Source organism: Anomalospiza imberbis, chromosome 9 (assembly GCF_031753505.1).
Source record: "Anomalospiza imberbis isolate Cuckoo-Finch-1a 21T00152 chromosome 9, ASM3175350v1, whole genome shotgun sequence".
In the NCBI taxonomy this organism is placed as follows: Eukaryota; Metazoa; Chordata; class Aves; order Passeriformes; family Viduidae; genus Anomalospiza; species Anomalospiza imberbis.
The window spans coordinates 16049858-16072463 of record NC_089689.1 but is presented as its reverse complement, the minus strand read 5'-3'; the positions used below and the strand labels follow the sequence as shown (position 1 = coordinate 16072463).

At 37.2% G+C, this 22606-nt stretch overlaps 1 long non-coding RNA gene across 2 annotated transcripts in view; it reads right to left on the bottom strand.

Annotated features, from left to right (window-relative positions):
* LOC137479433 (uncharacterized) overlaps nucleotides 1–22606 on the bottom strand; it is a 513525-nt gene that overhangs the window by 453145 nt on the left and 37774 nt on the right. For both annotated transcript variants that reach the window (XR_011002245.1, XR_011002244.1), the window contains exon 3: nucleotides 4982–5052. This is a non-coding gene — a long non-coding RNA (uncharacterized lncRNA). The remainder of the gene's footprint in view (nucleotides 1–4981; nucleotides 5053–22606) is intronic.

Sequence of the window (22606 nt, the reverse complement as noted above, 5' to 3'; positions counted from 1 at the left end):
TTGCTTATGGAGCCATCCCATTTCTGCCTGATAGAGATTCAAAAAAGCCAAATCTCCTGGGAAAATGTACCAGGAAACAGCGGGGACGTGCTCACCGAGATCAGATTCAGTTGTGAAAGGGGGAAGGAAATTTTAAGGGTTTTTTTTAAAAAGTTGTTTTGACATATGGTCTTCTTTTGTACATAAGACAAGTAACTTTGAGAAACTGTTTCGCTGTACCACATATAGGGCCCTGTAGGGCTTTTCCAGATGAAAGGAAAAGATAGCAGTGTGATCTGCACAGGTGTCCACAGGAGTCTAATCAGAGAACACTGGGACTGCAGAAGGCAGGCACCAAACTAGAGAACCATTACTGCAAATGATGACAAATAGATGGAAACAGCTTGGTTTAATGGTCAGACCTTAAAGTGAACTTGTAAGATCTATATGCAATAAAAGTCTTTAATGCTTTTGCACTGAAGAAATTGATATGAGGATCAGTGATATACAAGGGAATATGGAGTACCACAGTGCTATTATAGTACAGTTATTCCTAACAGGAATGCTATCTTAACGACTTCTTTGTAGATGTTTCATAATGTAATCAATTGTTGGAACACACATGTGTGTGACGCGTACAATGTCATCCCTAAACCCAGGTTCAATCGGACACATAGGCTGCAAAGACTGATGGAGTTTTGACATCTCTCACCTCTACAAGGCTTTCTGTGACTCTGAGCACCTTAATGGTTTTATAAATCTGGTCTATGTCTACTGGAACACAGGGACTGATTTCTACATGGAACAACACTGCAACTGTAATTTCTTGTAAAAACATTTATTTCATCTCTTTCTAAATAACTGCAGTTTTGAAGTACAGAATCATGGAATCGTTGAGGTCAGAAAAGAGCTCTAAGATCATTGTTTTAACCCAGAACTGTTAACCCAGAACCACCATGTTCACCCCTAAACCATATCCCCAAAACATATGTGAAGTTAAGACTAACAAAACTTACTTTAGCATTTCCAGAGAAAGTTGGTTCCCATTTCCAAATGGCTATTTACTGAAAAACACATTCAGAAAACTGAAGCAAATCTTTGGAACATGCATATCCTTAAAGCAGTAAAACTTAATTTCCCTGATCTGTAAAAATAAATATTTTCAATTGTGTGCTGTGCAAAGAATCTGTTAGCAGGCCCTTGACCCTTTACACCAAGAAAATATAACAGGAAATTCTAGGAAAAGAGAAACATACCAGTGCTGGACACACAGTGGGAAGTGCTCACAAGTCCAGTGCAGATTGTAAAAAGTGTCTAACGGAAATTGTTCAATTTATTACTTCTTATTTAAAAAGCAATATATACCTTTGCTTTATATTTCCCAGTGCCTGAGAACCACAGATTTTACATGCAGGTAAAGCAGAAGACTGAATGTTTCTCAGCTGGCCAAACTTACCCACTCTCCTCACTGAAAACCAAAAGCACAGAATTTGACCTCTCCTGAATCTGTAATTAATCTTAGTAAAAAATCCTTCCATACCTGAGACATCACTGGATAGAATGTTTGCATAATAGTTCTAAAATGCTAGTACTATGGGTGGATATTTTATTCATTTATACATAAATATAAGCATATATGAGACAGAGCTTGGTTCGAAGAACCCCTATCAAATGATATTTTTATAAGTTTAATCATACACAGTAAAATAGTGGGGTTTTTTTTTCCACTGAGGAGAAAGGTAAAAGAATCAGTTTCATAAATTATGAGTGGCATGAGATGGCCAGCTCAAGACATCATAAGGATGCTTGATCACTTTTGAAAACCTAGAGCAGGCACCCAAAATTACTCTCCACTCTTGAAAAAATGGCTTGCTCTCTGAAATAGCAAAAATATAGAGCATATGGTAGTCATACCACAAGAATAACACAGAGGAAAATGACTAAGATACTACAGTGTCTAAGCATGGTAGAACTGTAGTTCAGAAGGAAAAGGGCACACTGCTATTCAAAAGCATTGACTTGTTTGGCCTATGTGTTTCAGTGGGGACAGGCACAAGCTACTTGTTCTAATGAAAGAAGGTTTCACTACCCACCATCAACCCAGAATGCAAGAGCTGTCTTTGGACATTTAGAGCACAGAAGAACTTGTTACTGCTCCTCTATAGCTTCTTGCAATGAAGTTAAAATGCGGCTTATTATACAAGCCATGTTACAAGATAATTTCTCCTAAAAAATAAACTCATGAAAAATGCTCTTAAAAAAATGCCTGATCTATGTTTTCAGCCCACATAGATATTAAACCTAGTTTCCTAGACCCTGAAAAGCTAATTATGCATTCAATTAGAGTTTCTTAATAAAGATTAAAACTCTGAAGTCTATTACAGGCCCATATTTAATTCAACTGCCATTTTATCCATGCCATGAAAGTGCGAGTGGTAACAATGAATATAAATTATAATACATGCCATAGAGTGAATGCTATTTGTCCAAGTGCGTTACTATAAAGAATTAAATTTTGCTATCGGTTCCATAATCTAGTTAAAATTGGTATTCTTTATTTGGTCTTTCAATGTAGTCCAATTTCCTACTTTGAAAAACAAATTCTAGGGAATAAAGAAAAGAGATTAATTTATCATTAAGACTCTGCTTAATTGAAGTCAATTCCGAACAAACTTGAATTCAATTTCTGCTCATTAAATTGAATGTGCTCTGCGTTTCTCTCTGCATTGCTTTGAGCAAGCAGCTGAGAACAAGGGACTAACATCAAAATTATTAAATTGAGGAGATTTTATTTGGTCTTCACATGCCAGAGCTGCTTTGATGAGGAGCTGTTTTGGCACTGAAAGGAAACGAGAGCAGCTGGAGGAAAAATCAAATGAAACTAAGCCTCGGAAAATTGAAGAAAACGCAAGCTTAATAATATTTAATAATTAAATTTCCACAAACAATAGCGGCAAATGAAGTAATCTGCAAAGTCTGTGAACTCATTTGCATAATTGATGCCGGTCCCCTGTAAATGAATAATGAAGATAATAAAAGATGTTTCTAAAAATGGGCACAATAACAGCAAATTTCATCAAGCCGCGCGCTCTGATTAATCTGCTCTTGCAAATCAGCAGTGAGGGGGGACGCGTGATTACCCGCGCGGCGGCCGGCAGCAGGCGGCAGCCTGGCCCCGGCCCCGGCCCTGCCCCCGGCCCCGGCCCCGGCCCCGGCCCCGGCCCCGGCCCTGCCCCCGGCCCCGGCCCTGCCCCCGGCCCTGGCCCCGGCCCCGGCCCTACCCCCGGCCCTGGCCCCGGTCCCGGCCCCGGCCCTGCCCCCGGCCCTGGCCCTGCCCCCGGCCCCGGGCCTGCCCCCGGCCCCGGCCCCGGCCCTGCCCCGCCGCCGGGTCCCGCGCCCGCCTGAGACTCGGTGGCAGCGCCGGCGGCCCCGTGGGCGACCCCCGGAGCGGGGCCGCCTGCAGCCCGGCTCCGCCGAGCCCGAGGCGCCCCGGGGGCCCCGTGCCGTGGCGGCACGGTCCCGGGGGCAGCGGCGGGGCCGGGGATGCCTCCCAGCCGTGCGGCCGCGGCGCGAAGGCGAGCGCCTGTGCGCCCCTTGTCCGCCGGGGCGGCCAGCCGCGGGCCCGAGGCTGCGCCGCCCGTGCCGGGAGCCGCCCGCTCTGCCCCGCGCTTGCGCCAGGGCAAAGCTTTGCCCTTCAGGCTGCCCTGAGCAAACCAGCCGTCCTGTCAGCGACCTTCCCGCAAGCCCAAGGCCTCTCCTAGAAAAGGCAGTCTACAGCCGCCCAGGACAAGGGCCCGATGTGTCACTGCCTGGTAGGGCCCTTCAAGACTGGACAGGGTCCAGCTCGGGCCACTGAGCACCCGCAGTTTCAGCGCAGCCTGTCAGTCCTACCAGCACACGTTTATTTCTAAGAAAAGCCTTGTCATGTGTGTACCATCGAACCTTTACACGGATGGAGCCCCTCATGACAGAACGCATCGCCCAACACTTCACACACCAGTCTCTGCTCTTCACAGATGAAGAGTAAGTGCCACAAGTACGGACTGTTGGCTGGGTTGCTATCTGGCTCAAGTGTTAGTAGGCATAAAATACTTTTTCAAACATCCTACTCAGTTTACCCTGATTTAGCTACTCCCACAAGGGTCCAACTCCACAGATTTCACTGGCATTAAATAGTGCTTTTCAAAAAACTGGAATTTTTCACAGATTGAAGAAGAAAAAAAGAAATTGAGAAAACAGTTATGCTGCTTCCTGAAGTTGATGCATAGGCTGGCAGTGGACACTATGCACTGGAAGCAGGAAAGTATTCCAAAAAGCAGTATCTTTTTAGAATACAGCCACTACACTCTTTTATAGCATTTACAAATAATCATTTAGGAAGAAATTACTTCACTGGGATTACTCATAGAACTATTTATAGGATCAAGCCCCAAACTGCTAATCTGTAGATACAGTTTACTATTCAGTTGACTGAAACAAGTAATCTGTCAGACCATTAAACAATTTCATTGAATGAGAACTTTTCTCTGTATGTAATATTTAAGTGCTTTATAGCCAAAGTACAAGATACTCTCTATTTTAATTGCATAAATTCTTTTACTCAAATTATTAATCCACCTTAACAACTAGAATTTCTTTGAAGTAAAAGGCATGTATTTAATTACAGAGAGGAAACTCCAGTACTAGACTTGGAGAAATCTTTTTAATCAGCCTAGTGAAAAACAAAAAAAACCCCATCATTTTCTCTTGTTTATGGTCATTTTTAAGCTGCAGTTCCATCTATTTAATTCGGTAAAAAAATGCCACCTCACTCCCTTAAACATGAAGAAGACTCCCCGCCCTTTGTGGCAATTATATCCCCTTCATCTTTCCTTTTGCATTGATATGGAACAATTGTTTAAACCTAGTTATTAAATCTATGTACAGCACTATATACACCTGAAATACAGTTTGAAAGATCATAATTAATACAAAGATCTCATGGGTAAATTGCATTCATTACATACCAAAGCAGTTAAGCCATTCAAACTAGAATGAGCAGTTTTTTCATAAGCTTGATGGATACCCACAGACCTGCATGGCAAGAAAGAAAAAGGTTTGATTGTGTTATTAGGCATATAGGGAATTGTTTCATTAGGGAAAGAGGGACAGATCCCACTATACACAATACAAATCTATATTTTGCAGCTAGGAAGATAGCTGTTAATTCTATCATTTTTTTATTTTCTTCTAATACTCAAGGAATAATTCTGTCCCCAGTGTAAATCAGGGCAGCCTTAGAAGTGTTACAAATTCAGCAACTTTGCCAGGGAACCTAGGGGTCCTCCTTTTGGCTGTATATCAGTGAAGCACATGCGCTGCACGTAAGCTCAAAACAGGCAAGAGCCAAAGGGAGAACGGAGAAACATCAACCAATTTTGTATGAACCAAGAGTTCTCCCACTAAATAGCACAATGACCATGGAACAGGACTCAGGATCCTGAGACCAAGGGGTTTGTAAATGTAGGAGTCAAAGATGCCACTAATAAGGGAGACTACATTAAAAAAAAAATGTGTGAATATAACTTTGGATTTGATTTCTGATAGACGTGATGTATTTGGGGTCAAAGCTAGTTATTATAATGAACTGGGAGTTTAATGCAGACCTTAAGGTCACTCACAACTTGAGCTGCATTCAAACTGGTGTCAAAGCAGCAGATGGAAGAGTTCCAGTTCATCTTATTTCTATTCTAAACTTGATGAAATTCTGAGTCAACAAAAGGATGTGATGACTGCCAAGATGTGAAATAATGAAAGAGCCACAATGACAAGAAAACAAAAATTGGTGTTGTCATTTTCATGATATGTATTGCTGTATTCCACGTGGAGAAGAAGGACAGGAGTTGCACTCTGAAGGATGTTACAGGTCAGGTTCAGTAGCAGAACTGATTATGCCATGACTGCCTTGAGTGATACTTAGGAAAAGAAGGAAAGAGGCCACAGGCACTGAAAGTCAACACCAAGTCCTCAGAGCATTCACAGAGGATATGGGATAAAGAGAAAGGGCTTAAGTGTGTGTCTCTGATGGCAGGCAAAAGCATATTTTTATCCCTCTTCTAAACTTAAAACTCATTCAGGAGCTGAGGTTGTTTTAAACATCATCAGTCATTCTTGGGCCAAAATCATATTCCAAAGATAAGTGGTGATTCTGAAAGGGAACTTGTTGAGAATCTTTTGCATAAACAATCGTAAGAGTTGATACTGGAACATGCATTTCTCTGTGGCTAGCATATCTCCATGCTTTCTACCACAGTCCAGCCTAGAAATTAGTAAAAAAAATATTCAAAGCTGGCATATTCAATACTTTCTCATCAGTGATCAATGTTTTCTGATAAAATGTAGTCTCAAATAGCTCTACTATACAGTTAGGTTGCAATGGTAATTAAATGGAAATTAATTGTATTTTCACAATAAAATATCTAGGCAAAATTATTAATTACTCTGAACAATTCTGCTTTGCATAGAATCCAGACAAATAGGTATACCACTTATCATAATCATAGAAAGATGGGAAAACCAAAATTAAAAGGAAAGTTTAATGGTTTGATCCAACCAAACATAAGGAGGGTTTAATGGAATTCTTAACAGCTAAGTATTTAGACTTCGATACCAGATTATCACTTGGCATGTAAGGACTCAAACAGAAATGTAATTATTGGAGTTTAAGGTCAGTTTTGAGGTAAAGTTTAGTTAATGTTTAACTTAAACAATTGTCATAAAAAATTGTTTGATCACTTGAAAAAATTTCTTATGTTTATATAGCAAAATTTTGATTTTTAAAATATACATTTGCTAGCAGCTAAGTCAGAGTACTACATATTGATGATTCAAGTATCATGTACTCCAGAATTTCTGTAGCATAGTCACAGCTGAAGTATTTGCATGTATCTCATCATACTGATGGTACTTAGCATAATTACTACAGGGTTTGTTTTGCTGGGTTTAAAAAAAAAAATTTCCAATTCTTTTAACTAATACATTTTCCAAATTTTTAAAACCCCAAAACTTAGGAGTTTAGTATATTTTTCAAAAACAAGTGTCACCAGAAAAACCTGATTCCATGTAAACCGTAAAGCACAAGTGGGAGCTCCTGAAAAAAAGGCAGATGTCCATTCCAATTTCTATTTTAAAAATGCTCAAATGAAATAGTGAATTAAAGGCAAGATTCTCTCCATTCTGTGTTTCCCCACTGCCAGACAAGACTTCTCTTTCAACCAAAGCCCAAAGGTGGGATGCAATGTGTGACAGATTCACAATTGCTTCTGTAGCCTGAGTATCACGATTCATTATTTTGTGTAAAATGTATTCAACAGTACAAGTGAGTGTCAAAGTGTGTGAAAAAAGAGTGCAGCAGAGGCTAAATGCAGTGACTTGCCTTGTAATGTGGAAAGTTTGAAAACTGTGTCAACAGGCTTTGACAATATGCCTTACAATAAGAAGCAATGGAGAGGTTCAGTAGGATAGTAGTCACAAATTTTAACAATCAAAAAGCAGACATTTGATTAAGTAGTACTTGCAGTTCTCAGATGATAATATATGTTGCTATAAATCTGATTTTATTTTGAAGAATCATCTTTTGTTTCCTCCTTTTTTGAGGGCTATCACTGTTACACTGTTAGAAGTCATTATCAAAACATCTTTGTCTGACAGTAGGACTGGGAATAATTAGATTTAGTCCAGTCTAGTCTAATGACTCAGGTGCATTGACTTAAGATCTGACCTTTGTTGACTAATTAAAAGGATTCTATATCAGATGCAAGTGTTGTGATTGTTTTTGATGCCCTACCGCACTTTTGGTCAGAAAAAAGATTCTAGTTTGCTATTCTCTGCATGTTTTAGTTCAGATATTTTCAATCTTTGATGAGGAATATTGTTAATTCTTTGCCTTTCCATCCAAAATATTGTTTAAAAATGTTCTTAAGTTCTCACCTCAATGAAAGACTAATTCAGAGATCCTGAGCCTGTACAATATCTGCATAAACTTATGATTTTTAAAAGCAATTAACAGTTCTTATTAATGGTTTTCTTTTCTGTCCTTTCTCCCTTTCCTCTGCTTTCCCATTCTTAGAATACCTATGAATCCCATGTTCTGCTCCATCAAACATTCCAGTATTGCATCTACATAGACTCTATCCAGGCAGCATCCTAAAATACAGATCTTCAGCATATCCCTGTTTTTGTCCCCCAGAGTTCCAAAGAAAGACTGACAGAATTTAGCAACTCTTGCAGGAAATTGTTCCATTTTACGTTTCACTTGGTCTTAGCTGACAGTTTTCAGGCAGAAGCAAAATTACATTGCTCTTTGTACAGTTTGGATGAGCTCTCATTGCAATAGGAGGAAAGGATTAAGGCTCATTCTTCCTTCGCCCCTGATTTCTACTGTTCCTAAGCGGAGCTGGTGGGTTTTATCTGCAGAGCCTCTCAGTAAATCTGGCCAATACCTTCGTAGGCTGACTCAATCTGGGAAGCTGTATTAGACTTTTTGTACTCCCTTCATCATTCAGCTGCCATGTTTCCCTCTATAGTCACAGTTAACCTGTCAACGTACTTGCTGTGAAACAAGGTTTCTGTTACCATTCCAGCTGGGTTTTTTTCATCAAGTGCATCTTGAAATTGTGTATGATGGTCTTGCATCTTACACAATTAACTGGCCCTAAAGACTGTTAACTTCAGCTAAGTGTTCTCTCATATTTCAAAAAAAAAAAAAAAAAATTCAGAATTGGCCAGTTGATGTGACTTCTGTCATACTTTTGGGTTAGATTTCTTCCTGTGGGAGATTTCTCTTCAAACCTTACACCACTACATTGCCTAAGTCGAGTTTTGTGGCAATTTCCTTATTTTAAATGTTCCTTTTTATTTGCTAGTCTGTAGCTGTTCCTAGACTAGTAATGGAGAAGGCAGATATAAAGGTGACACATAAACTTCTGACCTGGCTTAAAGACTGATGAAAGTATCACTAGAGACTCCATTTCTACCAATTCTCATAACTAGGGCTCATAGTGTCACATATTTAGTCATAGTTGGTGACATTTGGCTATGCAATGTGCTTTTTTTTTGTAATGGAGATTTATTGTCGCGCTATACTAACTTCCGTATAACAGCAAGGAGCGATGGGCAATCACAATAATCTTAATAATAATCACAATAATCTTGGAAAGCTGATGTTGAAGGGTTATTATGCCAGAATGTTAAATTCACTATTTAATTGCATAAACAGCAGTATACAGAATGAAGAAAATCCAAGGGGAAAATCTTCACCCAAGAATAGTAGTGCCACTAAAAAACATTGTGGGGCAATTTTCTCTGGCTTGTTCAGCATCATCAAACCATTTAATTCTAGGTGATACTTTCAATGACACTCCCTCAGAGGAACAATATTAGGCATTCACTTGTATGATCTTCACCTTGTATGAAGAGAATGAATAAAAAATGAAGTTCTTCACTGTGAACTATTCCCGACTAGCTATTTTCATTTAAAAAATGTTTATTTTACTTTGACAGTCTGAAGGTTAAATTAACTCTGAGTTTTCTGTTCTACCATGAAGCTAGTGGGAAGACTCAGAGCATACTGCTGCCTCTTAAGATGGTAAAGGAAGCAAAAAAATGTAGCTGAAATGTTAATATTCTAACACTATTAAATGTCTAAGTCATAGACTCATAAAAAACTTTCTGACCAGTGATGCTTTCTTCTGTCTAGAGCATACAAGATCTTGATTACTGATACAGAGCCAAAGGAAATAAAAATGAATTGGGATGCTGCTTCAAAATAAACATTCCCTGGCATGCATTTTGAATACCATGCAATGTTTCCTATGCATTTCACAACGTGTCTGTATAACTCCAGTAGAGATACTGTTCCCGAGCCAGATACAGAAAGGATTTAGGTTCTTGTACACATTTAAGGATTTGATCCCAATTTACTGCCATTGCCTAACAAGAAAGAATATTTTGACCACCCTAACTATGAAAGAAGCATAAAAATGTATTGCCATACATATGCCTTTGTCCTTCTTAATAAAACACTGTAAGCAGAAATTGGGACATACTCTGCATCACAAATTTTCTAATTGCCTTCTCTCTATCATTAGTGACTCTTAACGGAATTCACGTGGACAGAGGGTTTTCTAAACAGTGAGGATTTTTTCTTAAAAGGCTGAAACTACCAGTCTTTTAGCTAAGGTTACCAAAATCAATGTGGAGAATAGCACGTGTCACTGCAGTCATGTCACAAAATACACACACTGCACTGGGCAGCTACACTGAGAGTCATACCAGCTTTTACTAGAATAAATTTGTAAAGCAGACCAATAGTGGAGGTATTTGCTACCAGCTCATAGAGAAATTAGTTCAGAGCCTTTTGAAATAATTTTTCTGTGCTCTAGCTGATAAACCACAGCCTATTTATTATACTATTTATGCCTCATTGTTCAAAATGTACTTGCCTATTATGAAGGGCTGCTACATTGCTAACTGAATGAAAATCTTAAATACACAGAGTCCTACCAACTCTTTGTAGCATATCTTTTGAAAGTGTATCTGCAGTTGGATATTCAGACTGACTAGTTGTCTTAATTTATGCAAATATAGCCTATAGCTAAAAGCTTTGTATATTTGTTTCCCTGTGGTATTAGTATTCAAAAAATGGGACATTCTTTCAAGGGCATTTTATAAATGCAGAACTATAATTTATATAGCAAATTAAAGCTTATACAAAATGTGTGCACCGAGCTACAGATTAACATATTTAATTTCACTATTACCTGCAAACCTATTTTTTTCCATCCACTGCTCTAATTAGCCATATAAAATCAAGTCGATATATTGTAAGCAATTATTTTAGTGGGAGCAGAAAGAGAATCTGAATTAAGTATATGGTAAAAGATAATATCTTATGGAAATTAATATACTCATTTGTGTCAAGAAAAATGTGTTCCAGCTAAATTTTATAAGATAGTTTGTAGTTCAAACATATGACTCATGTAGAAGTTGTAGTTTTATAGCTCCTAAGATGTTGGACTGTGGATCTGCTTTTAAGTTCCTTATTAATGTGCCAGTGCTCATTCTTTGATATCTACAGATTGTCAGTAACTACTGCCATTTCATATTGTGAAATTTTTCCTATTATGAATATTCACTCCCCCTACAGTCAAATGTGTAAACTGTTAGTAACTCTGTATATTCAAAGACGGGTTTTCTCCCATCATTTAAATGCATAGATCATACCTGGCTCTTCATAATTTTTTATTATTCATTTTTATTTTTGCAGCTGTTTACTTAAGAGAATTAAATGATGGTGAAAATCAAAATGCAACCTTCCTTTCATTGAAATCAAAAAGTAATTCTATAAAGAGTATTTTTTTTCTTTATCATTTTACCCCAGAAGTATGAAAACTAAATATGAAAAGTCTTTTTAAGGAGTTAGGAAAAAAAAAGTGATCCATGTGATGATGAACTTCAGCTGTTTCCTCCTAATACAGTTTCCAATTGTGATGGCATTCAGACAACAAAAACCATTTTCTAGCAGTAAGAGCATTTAGCTGATCAAGTTGCTGCAATTCAGAATTTTACACTCAATTTCAATTGTGGAGTCTGAAATGTATGCCACAGTTAACTTCCTTTTAAAAGAAGGATAACAGACTCAGTTCCTCTTGTTTCCTGCTCATGATCTCAGAATATCCAGCAAAATACAATGCTAACTCCATGAAAGTCTGATGACTGCATAACTAACTTTAGGCCTTAAAGTAACTCCTCCCTATTTCTTGGCATAGAACTTGCTGTCTGACATAGCTGCCTTATACATCTACTCTGCCCTGGGAGATAACATGGAATCTTATTGCTTGGAAGGGCCTCCCTAAAAAAGCAAGCAGAAAATAAAATCTTTTAGAAAATACACAAAAAATTGGATTATGTTTTTGCTTCCAGCATCACACAAGAATAGCTAATGCACAAGAAACTTCCTGGATCTAGAACTGTGAAGAAAAGTCTTCTCATCTCATGCAAATTCAAAGCTTCCAGATGCTTTACTGTTTCCTATCTGAATAAATCAGAGAACGCTATAAAAATACAGTGCACACAGGTATGTTCTAGTTCTTCCCTTAGCATTCTCTCACATTCCAGCTGAGCATCCTGGCCACTTGAAGTCTGAGGTAAGTTATTCTCAAACTTCCCACTGTAGCCTTTTTATCTTCTATGAACAGAAAATCTTCATTTGAAGAACCTGTACCTGGACAGAACATGAACTACTGACTAGCCTTAAGCAGCTGTATTATATATATATATAAAAAAACACATATACACACACACACATACATTCTCCTATGAAACAGCTTGGTATGGAGAAATCATAATCTCAAGCGAAATTCATACTGTTTTACAAATCCAAAACAGTTTCCCCAACTATAGGAGGAATAATTCCCATTGTTCTATACTAATGTGTACAAGTAAAAGAAGTGTGTACAAAATATTTTTATTTAAAACTTTTCTTAACATTGTAGGACAAATTGGTAACATGGCCTCAACCCAATCTGAAAAAACATGTGGAAGAACTTCAAATGTGACAGCTAAACTTGCACTCAACATAAAGTGCAGTAAGAGTGACAGAAAAATTGACAGACAAATTAAAGAGCTACCTCTGTTTTAGCAATTTTTTTGTGACAGCATTTTAAAAGTTTGCTGGGCAATTACTCTAAAATGACAGTGTACTGCTGAGCAGGTAGTACACTAAGTACATAAAAGAACTTGTCAATAGCTTTCAAATTCACAGGAGGTTTAGTATACATCATTACATCATTAAAATATTAATTTATATCAGCTTTTACAGATGTAAAATTGTTGCTGCACCTATTTTGCTAATTAACTCTGACATTTATGCTTTTGCATAAATGTTAAATACTTCAGAGATGGTTCATTTCTACATGCTAGTTACTAGTCTGTGGGCTGTATCAGCCTGCTTGTAATATCAGAACCAAAAGACTAAGTACCCAAATACAGCGAACATTTGGGTCAGTGCTGCACTTTCGCATTTAATTTTTCTTCCTCTGTTTCTTCAGCTAAGTCCACCCTTTGGGGGGCTGTAAAAAAATTCTTTCCATGTAGCATTTTAAAGGCACATTCATTTTATTGTAGCAGAAATTATGTGAAGCATGAGTTGAGATTTTTTTTTTTTTTCAAAAGAAAATAGTTTGCCTACAAAGCAGATACAAATAGAGTCATGTAACAGAAAAGTAATACTACTGAAGAAATATTTTGCATCCTCTTTATATTACATACCTTCTGTGTGCTTTTCTGGTACACATTTGCTCAGTATTAATAATGGACCACTTTAGCAGTTTAAAGATTCTCTGTATATTTCAGTAAAAATGGAATAGGTTTTCTTTTCCTCACACATATGAGAGGTTTTCCAATCACTTTAAAGAAGTACTCTCCTAATCTTCCCAGACAAAGTGACTAGTTACATTTTTTATCACATTACTCTGGCTGATGAGGTGTTAGAATAAGATGATCCAAACTTAGTTTATATCAGAATTATTCAAGTGATTCTAATGCCTTTAGCAAAAAAATATTAATCCTGGATAAACTCTGCTCATGGACAGTCAAGGAACAGATAAATAGGGTTTTTCATTCCATAGTACAAGTTTGAATCTATTCTACTTTAGTATTGTCCAGAAATTACCAGGTGTAAGCTGGCCTGAGTTAAGTTCCCTGTAGAAAACCAGTACTAAAACAGATGGAGATATACAATACTACAATATTTTGTTATATACTGAAAGGACTTCTGAGCCATCCAGGACTCTGTTCTATCTCATCAATAATTTTAATGTTAGTGTGTAACTGTGGGGGAAAAGGTAACTGCTATCCAAGAGGACTTCCTATCAACCACCTCAAGTATCTCACATTGTGTTCTCTCCCCAGTCCTTCATACAGACTTGTACTTGGTGTCATCTCATGGCTCAGGTTTGCATGCTTGACTTAGCATTCTGCTGCTACAGAACAGAGCCAGTGTGACAGCCTAGTACCAGTGACACAAATTTTCAGAAATTCTTAAACATTTCTAATTTCAAAAAGCAACATATTGGGATAGTACTGATAGAGGTAAAAACAGGTCAATGTTTTCTGAAATTAAAGAGCTTTTTTAAGCAATATAATACAAACCATCACAGTAATTAAAGATAGGCTATACCTGGAGTAATCATATATTTCCCAATAGTACATGATCAAACCCACAGTCAGAACATTTTCTTCATTCAGACAGAAAACATGTGGGGAAGATGTTTCCAGTGAAATCATACCCAGTCCTGTAGGCGAAGTGTGCTTGGAACTCTGATGCATTGGCTGCAATGTGTCTGAAGTCCTGTAACGATCGATCTTAATCCCTGCCCTCTACCTGTTTAAAGACATTGCACTGCTGAAGAGTAGTTCACAAACTCTCATGCACTATTCACAAAATTATGAAATTTTGCACCTTAAGATTCTCTTTCACCTCAAAACCCAGTTCTGTTCAGATACTGCAGTATCTAGATTCATGCCAGTACGTACAGCACTACCACAAAGTAATACAACAAGCCCAGGTCTCCATTAGATCCTGCAAACCAATGTGCAGGAGGTGGGGTGTTGTGTTAAAATAGCAACCTTAATCTTAAAATATTTATTAAAAACTGACTTCCAAATTCTGGAAGTTTGAGCCAAATAAGGTTATTAGGTCATCATCAGGTTTTGACCAGCAGTTATATGCACAGTTCAAACACACTCCTAAACACCTGGTCAATAGCTGTACCCTATTCAAGTACTGAAAGTCATCCTCATTGATTTTGTAAGAAAATGACCAAAAATCACAATACAGTAAAGAAATACCATGTTATATAGTACTTTAAAAAATGATAGAATGGTTATAAAATAATTCACAGTGGTGCATATCACATAAAATATGTATTTTGAAGATTTGTACCATCTCTTCAATCACACTTATAGGAAGCAAAATAATGCAAAAGCAAGAGTACAGAATTTAGTTAATACTGATCTTAAACTATGTATCAGTTACTCCATGTGTTATGAAGTAAACTTAAATCTACATCACTAAGGAAATTTAGCAGTAAGAAAACAGTTTTCCTCTGATAAATGTGGCTTGCAATACACATTTCTCTCACTGAATTAACTTCTCCCTAGTTACAACAGTCCAGTTGGAGTGTCAAAAAATGGCTTTAGTAACACAAGAGTTCAAACTGCATTCAGGCAGAACTCCCACCAAAATAGATGGGAATCTCTCCTACAGCTCTGTTTCTGAAAATGCATACACATCTGCATATTGAAGGCCACAGGCCTGCATGTTTAAAATTAATCCCACATAAATGTGTGAGCTCAAAGCCTAAAGAGGAAGTACAGAACTGACCCTTACAGAACAACGGCTCAGAGTTTCCAAAAGGAATTGCTTAGAAAAAACTTAAATTCATAAGACTGCAATGTTTAACTTTTCTACTCACCTTTGAAAAATCTCTTCATTTTACCTCAGCTATTTCCTGAGTAGCTCAAGCCTTCTGTGTGCCAGGAAAAAAAGAGAAAAGATATCCTCACCGCCTTAACTATTCATGCACTAGTATTCATGCACTATATGAATAGTTTTGATCCAGATCAAGTTCTACACTTTGTCAAATGGCATAAATATCTAATATGATAATGCTAGACCTGTATTCATTAGTGCTCTAGTCAATGGGGACATATTTGTAACAGTAGACACTGTCACTTCCGAGGGAGAAGATCATTTTGTGACAGGTAAATTATTGCTATATCTCATTAGGAATGTTACATTCCTGTGCTAAGATATACCAATTGCAAAGTGGTAATCATCATAATAGCATCAAGATGTTGCTATATATAATCTAGAAATCAGAAGAATGTGTTCCCCTTGGGCCTGCATTGAAATTTCAGTGCAATTATCAATACTTTACAATTAATTTCTGCAAACATTTCTCCCATAAATCAATGCTGCACACCAATACCAAACAACCAAAGCATTCCTTTAGATGGGCAGCTCTTCAAGATCCCAAGCTTGTAAATGGCAGCTCTTTCCCTAGCTCAGAATCAGCTGTATCAGTGTCATCTCATTCAGCAAGGAAGTCTTAGAAACATCTCTGGCCAATGCTAGGGAGCACTAATAGTCCCATCTGACCTGAAGAGATCCTGGACATCCCCTGAAAGCTTGGTTGCCCTTACATGCACTTCTCTGTCCACAGGCTCTACTGTACCAATCTTGTGTGGGATTGGCTGTATCCATACTGACAAAAATAGACATTTGAGACCTCAGATTTTGATCAGAAATACTGACAACCTTCCCTCCTGTTACACAGCTAAAATAAGCCACAAGTAATATAAATATTTCTAGTATCAGGCATTTCAAATGCAACTAAAATTTCCTGCAAAAAGGAAGTCAGTCCTTTCACCTAGATTTATTGCATTGACAGAGGAACCTCTCCTGATTTACATTAGAGCATGTGAATCAAAAATTGCTATTAGATATGTCAAAATGTTACCTGATAATTTTTTTAGAATCAGAGATTACACCACAAATATTTTTAATGAAACCTAAAAACAGACAAGTGAATTTAAGTCTTTAATTCGTTAAGAGATAAATTTTCAAGGCTGAGGGATATATGTCATTTCTGGGGGATTCCTAACAAATCTAAATTTTTCACCACAAAAGGAAAATGTGACTAGAGTAATAATACATGGTGTTATATACTGCTACACAACTTAGAAAAATTACATATGCTTCTGGATAGATGTAGAAAGAGTCTGCATTAGAAAACTTCCTGCTGGGTCTCAAACATACATCAGTAATGGTTTGTTTTCAGCACAAGAAAAATTGCCATTGTCATATTCCAAAGTAAGCGTAAATTGTTTTATTATAAACTCCCTGTTGGTCCCTGTTTAACTGAGAAATCATTCAATATAAATTTATCTTTTCTCTGTGGCAATGCCATGTGTTGGTGTCACAAATTTTGCCTCAATAAGACCAGTATTTCTGTAAAAGACAGACTGCAATCTTGAACTTAAACAACCTTGCCATACATTAGCTCTTAGTTTTCCCTAATTTCCTTTGATTTGTAATCCAAGGATCTCAGATTCATGAAGAAAAGGCCTCGTTGTTGATTCACAAGGCAATCAGTCTTCTATCATGCTTGATAATTAGGTATTTATGCATATGAAAATATACATTTCAGAAACATTGAAAATTAATGAAAACTATCCCCTATTTATATGACTTCCTGTAGCTTCAATAGAAAGAAATCCTAGTCCAGATCAGTAATGATAGATATACCTATTCCAGCTATCCTCCATTCACTTCATTTTCATTTGATTTGCAAGAGAACTGACTTGCTTAAATAATTCCACTTAAATGTACACAAAACCAATATGTAGCCTTTTTTGTTCTCCTTTTTCTACATTTTTTGCACTTCCATCTTATCTTTAGCATCTGATGGCAACAGGGTAAGTGTCAAAGACTCAAAAAGAACAGTGAAGCAACCACTCAGACATCATAGAGGCTCCAATTAGCATGAGAAGGTGTTATTGTTGTGTCCAAAGCTCCAGCAAGGAAGATTTTGTTGAGGATGTAATTTTTCCCACTTAGTGCCATGAAATGTCAACCTGAAGCAAAATCAAACCCACCACACCTAATGTCACAAACTGCTCCATCATACAAACAAAAGCACAGCTGAGGAAATAGAATGAATCTAAGTCCCCAGTAAATACTTATCTGCTAAAGATTAAAAGTGTTATACTTGAATTCATATGCATTGGAAATATTATAAGTTTGATTTTCATATGTACACATCTGCCTACATTCAAAAGGGGATAGAATTGTTTAAAACAAAACATTTCCTTTAATTTTTTAATTGGCAATTACAAACAAGCAAGGCATCAGAGAATCCTTTCTACCCACTAATTTAACCTCCGGGGAATAGCAATATATTTTGCATCTTACCACTCTTCACTGAAAACTTGGACCAATTTCTATACTTTCTTTACGAAAGGAGGTTGAAAAACATGATGTTTTTTTAGAAACTGTGGGGATCCAATCTTTTCTGTATCCAGCTTCTCCATGTTCTCACTGGCCAAAGTAGCAGCCAGCTCAGTGTGACTTGCATAGGCAAGCCAAGCCAAGCCAGGTGGTATGTGCTGTCTCAAAAGAAAGAAGACAGTATTGCTTCTCTAATTATGCTAAAGAAGGGCCTCCTTAAAGCATATGATTCATTCCTCTTTTATAGGGCTTTCCAGAAGAGAATATTTAAGGAAGGGCATACCATGTACTTTTTTTTTAAATAAACTATTATTTACTGGATGGAAAAACCACCACTCCTTTCAAATCTCTTTTTATAATGGGATTTTTCCAGTTCTTCTTCTGCACCAGGTTTGGGTTTTTGTTTGGTTTTTTGTTGGTGTTTTTTGTTTGTTTATTTGGTTTTTGTTTTGGTTTTGGCTTTTGGGTTTGGTTGTGGTTTTTTTGCATATCTGGACAAAGTAGAAGCCACACATGATGAAAAATGATAGTTTTCAGGTGACGGGGAGGTCTTCCAAATTAAGGAGTATGTCAATGATATTTCTGCAGTATGCAGAAATTTAAGCATTTATCTGGAAAGCAGGCGCTAGAATATGGCTTTGACTCAGCTTAAAGTGAGTAAGGGTTATTTCCTATGTGAGGAAAGAGAGGCTGAGTTTGCCACTGCCCTTCTGCCTCGGTGCTGTTTTTCCATTCAAAAGCACGGGATGGAGAAGCTGGAGTGCTCCTGGAGCACACTGCTGCTCCCCACTGGCAGCTGGTAGGTCCCAGCTAGTCCAGCTGGGGCTAATTTAAGAAGCCACAGGTGCAGCAATAATCTAACAGCAGGAACTAAGTCTTTGTTGTTACACTTTTGGGTATAGAACTGCAGCTACAGACTGAGATCTGTCTCAGGTATGAACTTCCATCAGACCTAGTTAGAAAGTAAATCTTCAGCAGGAACCTCAGAAGTTGGTGAGGAAGAGAAAATTTAGCTGTACTCTGAGTTTTGGACATATGTGGTACACTATGTTATTCTGGGGATCCCCTAGTCTAAAATGAGATAAAAATTAAGAATATTTGTAATGGAAAGTAGTGACTTTAGCTGCTACTGGCTTTCTTTCCTGTTGGGAAAAGCAGTTTGTGAAATATCATTAGATAGTTTCTTGTAGCTGCATGATATCTCTTTATTAAAACCCACTGATGTAACTAGGAAGCAAAACATTACATTTGCCAATAAAACTATTGCTAGAGAAAAGCCCATATCATCCCAGTGATTATCTTCACATGGGTGTGTTCCAGAAAGACTTACATTGGGCTAATGAATAATTTGTGGGTTTTCTGTTAAAAAAATTACTGTCTCATGATATTGAAGTATAACTTCAACCTTCCTTTGGACAAGCATCTAACAAAGAAAAAAGAGATTATTAATTTGAACATAAGAGCCTTAGAGAAAAAAAAAAAAAAAGTTTTTTTATTAATCCAAGTCAAGAGCAATAACTATGCATACAAGAAACGCATCCAAAAGGTGGTATGCTTAGTGGTAGGATCTCACTTATCCCAGAGCTACCAAAACACAAAAATCTCTTAATGAAGTATAAGTGTATCATTCAGACAGAAAAATGAAGTGTTCACCTTGTGAGAAAAGAACAGAGACCCCATTAAAGGAGACATTAGAGCTGGAGAATGAAAGCTAGGAAACCACTGCAGATAAAATGGGAATTAAACAGCAGCCACACACATTTGATTTCTCAAAACTTTTGAAAAGGCAGCAGTTGAGAAAAACAATGGGGAAGAAATCAAAACAAAGCTTATTTTCTGACATTTCCCTGCCAAGACAAAAAAAAAATATACAGATAGGTGAAAAAAAGTATTATCTGAGGATGACGTGCACACACTAATTGGCAGGCTGGAGAGTGAGGAACTGAAGGGACTTACAAGGTGAACAACATTCCAAGTGCTGGGAGAAATTACTTGTACATTAATCATTCACCATCTGGGAAAGAATTAGAATGCCTACCCACTCATCAATGACCACAATTTCTGGGGGTTATTGTGGTGGGAATATTATTTAAAATAAAAATTTGAACAAGTTTAAAATGTTTTGTTTCACAATACATTTCATTGCTATCATTTTTCTACGAACATGAAGTGCTGAATGGAAGTCCTTTCATACCTGACTTGCTTGTTCTATTTCAAAATTCAGCTAGTCAATCAATTTATTTCTATTTGTACACTTTAAGTAACATGTTTTGAATGAAAAAATACCCTTTTAAAGGCTGCCTTTCTCTCAGCTCCAATTTTGTTAATTCTAGCTGTTAGTTACAGCACAGCTGTAGTGCACTACAAGCATGGGGGGATGGGGGGAAGGGAGGGCTTTGGAAAGGGCATCTGGTTCAAGGTTAAGATGAGATAAAGCCATAACTTGCTTTAGACTTATCTATGTCTCATCTCAGCTGTGCGATATGACCCTCTCTTCTTGCTGAGCTGCACTATCTCATGCTGATACTGTGTATCAGCTGACAGACTTCCTGAGCTTTATTCTTGCCACTGTGATTTCAAAAGGTGGCTACAATGAAGTATGGACAAGTATTTAGCAGACTGAAGGAAATTTGGAAATAGGTTTTATAGTAATGTGTTTCACAACCATTAGTCAGCTAAACCTGCAGCTTGTAATAAGATATTTATAATTATTGTCAGTGAAATTAAGGTTTCATTAATTTCCAGTTCATTCTTAACTGTGTCTTGCTATTTTTATGTTAATTCAGACTATTTTAAATATACTCAGCTGTTTGAAGTGCCCAATGGAACATTTTCAAAAGTAACTAATTTGAGAAATAACGAGCATAAGTTAAGTTAAGAATAATCTGAAGCAGAAAACAACTGTAGGGTCTTTATTTTAGGGAGCCAAACACTGTCTTAAGCACAGGAAATGGCTATAAAATGCAGAGCAGGTTTTGAGAAGATTTCAGCTGAATTCTGGAAGTACTGGGTAGTAATATTAGCCAAGCCAGCAAATATCAAGAGGCTCTCAAAGGTTTCGGCTTCGGCCCACTTCAGTGCAAAAACCATTATGTTGATTTTAGAATACTTTTGTCTTCCTGCATTACAGAAGCAGCAAACAGTCCTCTACCATTAAAGACTGGTCAGAGCTTTAAGCTTCAGCTGCCATGAGTCCAGAGATGCTCACATCTGGTTTTACCACTGAGTCTCAGTAAAGTAAGTTGATAGCTTGGATTTTGATCCTGTTTTGCTCTTGTGCCATAACAATTAAAAGAAAGAGTTGTCTTCTGTCTCCCTCCAAACATTCTAAAATGTCTTTTTAAAAGAACATGTGTTTATTTATGAGAAAAGCTTCAAATAATTTAAATTTTGTGTTCAGAACAAAGGACACCACATTTACGAGTAAATTCCACTTACTTGTTTCTGCATCATCCATACCTGACATACTTTGTCAGATATTCTGATTTATATATCTTAAATTTGTAGCAGATAACCATGGGCCCAGAAATACCATAACTGTAAAATATTTGCTCCAGACTTGTTTAATTCAATTTCTATTATTAAGCCTTATTAAAGAAAAGTGGACATTCATTACAAATGTTATGCAAAATGTATAGGTTTGGTTACTCCACTACGTTTTTGATAGCAAAACTAAATTTTCCTAAAACAAGACTGAAAATCATTTATGGACTATTCCCTGCTCTATTTCCCATTCAGCATCTAAATATTCAAGGCAAACCAAAGCTTAACTCCACATATTATGAAAACTACCATTTAAAATTTATGTTTAAAACTACCTATAAAACTTTTCTTCTAAACCTCAGTTGAGATATCAGTTGCTTAAATATATTCATCACATTTAGCAGAATCCTATCATCTCTCCTCTTCCTATTTAATTAAGAATTACTTTTGCCTGCCACAGGAGAATCAGAAGCGCTTTCTTTTGAGTTATTCAGAAAGTGGTAAAATAACACATGCAGATACAGCAGCTGACAACATAAGCAGGGTCAGTATTAGGACAAACTGGCCAAAAAAGAGCAGCTTTTGGCATAATTTTAATCAATCCTTGGGTACATGAAATGTCATGGAGTTTCATATGAAATGAAATTATCCCTTTCTCTTAGCTTATTTTTGTTCCAACTAATCCTCTAACTCTTTACTAAACATTATCTTTACCATCTGCCATGGGTGAATGTTCAACACCTTGCAGAAGAACTCTGGGCTGATTGGTTTTTATGGGCAACATGATCTGAGTTTTATGCACATACTTAGGATTATGTCAAGGACAAAGAGGATGAATAATCCATTAACTATAATAAGCAGGAACCCGTATCAGTGAAGCTCGAACATGTGTTATGTTTCAAAAGCAAAAGATGAATTAGAGATATGTGGATCATAAAAGACACATAACCCAGGACCCTCTCTATACCAGAACATCATTTCCATACATACATACTCCACTAAACAGCATTCCTGAAAGTGACATTTCATTCTTGATGAATCAGACTTTATAGTGCTGAAATGGAATTACCAGGTCTACAGCATGCAAAGAAA